The 6431-nt window shown below is 42.7% G+C and overlaps 1 protein-coding gene across 1 annotated transcript in view; it reads right to left on the minus strand.

Moving 5' to 3' along the window:
- Positions 1-6431, minus strand: part of AUTS2 (activator of transcription and developmental regulator AUTS2) — a gene marked incomplete at its 5' end in the record, with an annotated part of 1172671 nt that overhangs the window by 877445 nt on the left and 288795 nt on the right. The window lies entirely within an intron of this gene.

Raw genomic sequence — 6431 nt, forward strand, 5'->3', positions numbered from 1 at the left:
GCAAAGAACATGCTATGAAATATTCTGGAATCAGAGAGGAAGTCACAGGGGGAATCTGAAGGCATTTTGAACTGAATGAAAAACAAAACACAACAAATTAGAGGAGCGAGGAGGGTGCTGCTAAAGTCCCTTTGCGGGGAGATTGATAGGATTATGTGCTTATATTGGAAACGAAGGAAGGCAGGCTCAAATCAATGACTTTGGCTTCTACCTTTACAAAGCAGGAGAGGGGGAAGAAATCAATCAATGGTAAACCAGCAAAACAAACTCAGAGTCCACAGGAGGAAGGCCATCCATGACACAGACCAACCAAGCAGAAAGGCAAGGAGATCAAAAGCAGGTTCCCTGCTGATAAGCTTCCAGTGAGAGGGAGGAGAGGAGGAGTGGCAGAGAGAGTGGGAAGCAGGTGACAAAGGGGGGCAGTCACTGGGCAGTCTACAGGAAGGGAAGAGCGAAAGAAAATGTGCGATGGGCAATTGGATGCCACCGCCTTCAACAACAGGAAATGGCAAATCCCTTGAAAGACCCCAACTACCAAAGCTCACTCAAGAAGATGGAGATCTCTGGACGGAATAGGTCCTGTATTTCTGGGGAAGAAACTGAATACTTAATTTGAAACTTTCCCCCAAGGAAAACCCCGGGGCCAGGTGACTACACTAATATTGTCAGGAAGAAACAGTAACCGCTCTACACACAATCACCAAAGAGGGGAGAGAATTCCTTCTACATCCTTCTAAGCCAGTATGACCTGAGCCACAAACAGTAAACAAAATCACTGAGCAAAGAGCACTCATCTCTTGTTTCTGACTCACAGCGACCCTGTGACACAGGGCAGAACCTCCCTGGTGGGTTTCTGAAACTCTGACTCTCTCTCCATAGGGGTACAAAGACCACCTTTCTCCCTTGGATCGCCTGGTGCTCTGAAACTGCTGGCCTTGCAGTTAGCAGCCCATGGGCTCTCTATGCCACCAGGGCTCCCAGGAAAGACAACAGCAGACCAATGTCTTTCAAAGTATATGAGTACTGTCAAGAATGACAAATTCCACAATGTCATTGTGGAAGTAATAATAATCATGGGGGTTTAATCCAAGAATGTAAGTTTAGGTGTAGCATGGAAAAACCAACATAATCCACCATATGTACATATTAGAAAAGATTAAAAACATTTGACCAATCCCTATCCATTCTTGATTAAATAATCTCAGCAAACAAAGGACGGAAGGTATGGTCTCAACCTGATAAAAGACATCGATGAAGACCCTGGATCACATCACCATTAACGGTGAGGAGCTGACTGCGTCCTACTCCACCAATGAGGACCCGGTCAGGCCTTGCTACCTCAAATACATAGTGTCCTGAGCGTTCTAGCCAGTTCAATGTGGAAGGGGAAAAAAAAGATAGAAGTCAGAAGTCATGTAGCTAGGAAAGAAACACGCTGTCTTTTTATGCTAAATATATAACCATCTCTATAAAACAGTGGTTCTCAACCTTCCTAATGCTGACCTTTTCATACAGTTCCTCACGTGGTGGTGACCCCCACCCCCTCAAACATAAAATTATTTTCATTGCTACCTCATCACTGTCATTTTGCTACTGTGATGAATCGGGCGCCCCCTGTGAAAGGGTCGTTCAACCCCCACAGGGGTCGAGAACCACAGGTTGAGATCCGCTCCTGTGAAACAACAGATGAAATTTACACAGAAAAATATTATCTAGAACTGAAACAAGAGAGTTTAGCAAAGTTGGTGTGGGGGACCAGTATTTCTATATATTAACAAGGAAGACTTTGAATTTTAAATTATTTACGATACTCAAAAACAAAGCATTTAGGAATAAATATGGCAAAAGCTATTAAGACTTGTCTATTGAAAACAATTAACTTTAGTTGTTGAACTCATTCACACTGCCAGTGAGTTGATTCTGACTCACAGAGACTGTGTTAGGCTGGGTTGACTAGGGAATCACATTTGGGGACACTCATATATGTGTAAGAAAGAGCTTTATATCCAGAAGTAATTATTTAACAACCTGGCATTGTGTTTTGCCCACAAACCTGTCATGATCACTGAAGACAAAATGGGTGCTTATGCAAATGTGGTGAAAAAAGTTGATGGTGCCTGGCTATTAGAAGATACAGTGTCTGGGTGTTAAAGGCTTGAAGTTAAACAAGTGACCATCTAGCAAAGAAGCAACAAGCCCACATGGAAGAAGCACACCAATCTGTGTGATCATGAGATGTTGATGGAATCAGGTGACTTGTACCGCAAGACCCCAAACAAACAAAAAAACATATTATTGAGAACGAGGGGGGTTGGAGCAGAGACTCCAAACCCATTTATAGAAAATACGACTTCCCCTCAGAAAAGGGTCACAAGGAAGGGATGAGTCAGCCAGGGCACAGTATAGCATTGATGAAACACACAATAGTCCTCTGGTTCTTTAAGGCTTCCTCACCCTCCCACTATCATGAGCTCAGTTCTGCCTTTCAGTTCTAGCTAGGCTGGAGCATGTACACTGGTACAGATAAGAGCTCAGGACGCACGGTTTATCCATGTCAGATAAACCCCTGAGGAACATAAATGAGAGTAGTGATAACAGGAGGGCAGAGGAAAGGTGGGGTAGGAGGGGAAGAAGGGGAAACCTATCGCAATTATTGACTCATAACTTGCCCCCCTAGGGGATGAACAATAGAAACGTGGGTGAAAAGAGACAGTGGTTGGTGTGAGATATGAAAACAATACTTTATAATTTATCAAGGGGTCATGTGGGGGTGGGGGCTGTTGGGGAAAATAAAGGAGCTGATACCAGGGGGTCAAACAGAAAGTAAATGTTTAGAAAATTATGATGGCAATATATGTACAGATATGCTTGATAAAACTGATGTATGAAATGCTGTAAGAGCCCCCAATAAAGTGATTTTTTTTTAAATAACTGAAAAAATAAAAGTAGAAGAAAAAATAGTAATCAAGCAAACATCCCAACCCAGTATCAAGCAAACATCCCAACCCAGTCTGGATCACGTTCGTAAGTCCAATACTACTCTATAAATCGCTCTTCAACCACACGCACTGATACAGATGCAGGAAGATCACAGGCTGGTGGGTGCAAAGTCTTGTGGATCCAAGGTCAGTAAGCAGGGCTCCAGCAGCTCCCCTGGTGGCCAGCAGGCAGGAAAACGATGGCAGAGACAGAGAGAGGCCAGCCTCCAGAGAGCTATATATCTGGGTTGCACTTCCAAGTGAGGTCATTGGCTTACACTTTTATGTATCTTCATGTTCACATGAAATTACGTAACTACCATGGAGACCCTACAGGGCAGAAACCCCCATGGGATTCTGAGACTAACGCTTTCCAGGGAGTAGAAAGCCAGGTCTGTCTCTTGCAGAACAGATGGTGGTTTAGTTATTGAGAGAAATAAGAGTTACACTCAACTGAGAGTTATACCTTCTTTAGGGGTGGGGAAATTCAATGCAGTTAAACTGATAATTCTTCCCAAATTTATCTATGGATTCAAGAGAATCTCAACCAATATCCAGGAGGATGATTCAAAAAAATTAACACATTCTAAAACGTATAGATCATATGAAAAGAACTTAAATTAACTTCTGACGTTGTAGAGAAACCTGGCGGTTCTGTCAAGTGAGCATTGAGAGGCTAACCCGAGGTTAGAGGTTCAAACCCACCAGCGGCTCTGCAAGAAAAAGGTGAGTCTATCTTCTGCAATAAAGATTTACATCTAAAAAAAATTACATCTCGGGGACCACCTGTATAATCTCATGAGTTACAATCAGCCAGATGACAGGTTTTGTCTTTCTTTTGTTTTTTGTCATCCGACAGCCTGCTACTGGCATATGTGCAGGCCAAGAGTCAGTGGGGCTGAATCAAGGGTCTAGAAATAAACCCACATGTTTTGGGTGGAATTTTTTTTTTACAAAGTCACAAAAGCAATAAATTCAGGGTAGAGTATAAAGTCTTTTCAGAAATAGTTATGGAAAAATTAAATATCCCTGTGCAAATATCAATTACCTTCAATCAATTCCTCACACTCAGGATGGAACACATGCAGTCTAGCATACGCCAATGGGACTTCTTTGAAATCAAAGCTAGAAAAGATAAAATGAGAATTGGTTCCGCCAGCTCTCTACAGGTTAAGTCAGGCAAACACTTACCAAGGGACCACTGGGTACCAAGCTAAGGCAATGGAGAGTCAGGTAAATGCTGGTTAGCCATGTTCAAACACACTGATCCAATTCATTCTTTAAAACGATAACACTTTCTTCCCTGAAACTTCACGGAAATAATAGAAACACGACTTTCCTTTTACAACACGAATAAGGAATCCGTACTGGAGAGAGGAGAACATAGGAAACAATCAAAGCACTGCACAAAACACTGGAGAGATACTACAACGCCACGCCATGCTGCTCATGCCCTTCTTCACGACGATATCCACAAGCTTAATCTAAGGAGCCCTGGTGGCATAGTGGGTCCTGAGTTGGACTGCTAACCACAGGGCTGCAGTTCGATTCCACCAACCACAGTGTGAGAAAACTATGAGGCCACAGCAGTGCGTTTCCACAAACCCTTCCATATGCCCCCACGCTGTTCAATTTCTATTGTAAAAAGATTAAGGGCATGGCCTAAATGCTGAAGCCATAAGACACACATTTCTGGAGGCAATCACAGTGTATCTATCCTGCTTTTAAACATCTGCCCCTTAATCTCATTAAGAAATATTCACAATGCATGCATTTCTTTTCATCCATCAATCCGAGGGCGGGGCAAACAACGCATGAGTTCATTTTGACTGGGGAAGGTGGGTGGAGCTTACCTATTAAACAAAAAGACAACAAACCACACAACCCCCCCTGCCCCCCACACACACACCTCTTTATCACAAAGCCAGAGGGAAGCCTTAATGGCAGCAGCTCATAAATCCTAGCCCAAGTTCACAAACACAGCTGTAAGGAGACTCTCCCAAGGAAAATATATGGCATTATAAAAACCACAAGGGAGATTAGGAAGAAACTAAGAGCATATCTATCATTCAACAACTTTTCAAAAGAGCATTTTTCACAGCTTATTTACTTTCAGTGGTTCCAAAGTAATTAGGTTACCCAAAGGATGAGGCCCCTCGAAAGAAAGAAAGGAAGGGAAAAAAAGAAATAAAGGGCTCATCACTTATATTCCTTTTAATGCCTTCCAGAATGCCAATTGGATTGGGGGCATGTGGAATGCACACAGCACATTAAGTGGCAGAAGATGGGGCCTTTGGAAGAAGGTTAGGAGCCCAGTGCAGGGACCATTCTTCCCACTGATGGCGAGAGGGCCTGCGGGACACACAGTTGCTCATCGGTGGCATGTCTCTATCTGATGGAATGGGATTCGAGGAGTGATTTTGCAAAACTAAAACATTAGAAGGATACTGGGAAAAGTCTGTATGTCTCCACATTTGCTTTCTGTATAATGGGAAAATAAAACTAAAATGAAAAATTAGTATGTACTAGTACGTTACTAGTTCAGAAACATGGGTCGGGATCTAAAAAGAAAAAAAAAAACTCAGAAAAATTCATGAAGTTTCTCACCATGAGTTATTCAGTAATGAGCAAATCTTCGTGATTTCTATAGAAACGGTCTCAGATAATAATCCTTAGCTCTTTTCCAACAAAGAGGAGCCCAAAGAGGACTTGTCCACTCATATGTATTTTATCTCAACAAAAGGCTTTTATCATCTACAAAAAATAGCATCCCCGAGCCCACTCCATTTAAGGTTTTCTAATCGGATACCCGATGTTATGCTGTTACCTATAGCAGTCTGAGTGCATCGTTACCGAACATTAGAAACGCTAAAGTGTTGCTTGTTGTATTTACTACATATTTAAGTGCAGGTCCATCTCAATTCAAGTAATAATGTTAATACTACTCCACTCCAGGTGCTTCATGGTTTTGCAATATACTTTTAAAAACTTACAGGGTGTGACAGTTAATGGTTTTGCATCAACTCTGTTGAGTTAGGATTCTCAGTGGTTTGGTAGTTAAGACCTAGTAATCCTCTATGATGAGATAGCTTCAAGAGTGCAGCATGCTTCCAATATAAGCAGACGTGTGGAAAAGCTTGCTTGCTTATTGCTAGGTCTGAATCCTGGCATCTGGCTCTCCCTCCTGTTCCTTAGACTTGTGCCAACAACCTGCCAGGTTGCCTGCCTCTCCTGGGACTGTCTGCAGCCTGCCATTTGACCTGTGTACCTTGGCTCAATTTATCTCTGTAGCCACCAGCCTGTTTTCACGGGTTCATCAGCCCCTCCACGGTCCTCAGTGAATTTAGTGTAGTGACAAAAATGTCTACACTGTCTTGGTTTGAGTCACTAAGCCATCGTTCACACAACCAGATGTTACTTCTTGCAGAGCTCAAAGGCCTCCAAAGCCTAACA

This window comes from Echinops telfairi, unplaced genomic scaffold, assembly GCF_000313985.2.
Source record: "Echinops telfairi isolate 266 unplaced genomic scaffold, ASM31398v2 ScPeMD7_5;HRSCAF=22, whole genome shotgun sequence".
NCBI lineage: Eukaryota > Metazoa > Chordata > Mammalia > Afrosoricida > Tenrecidae > Echinops > Echinops telfairi.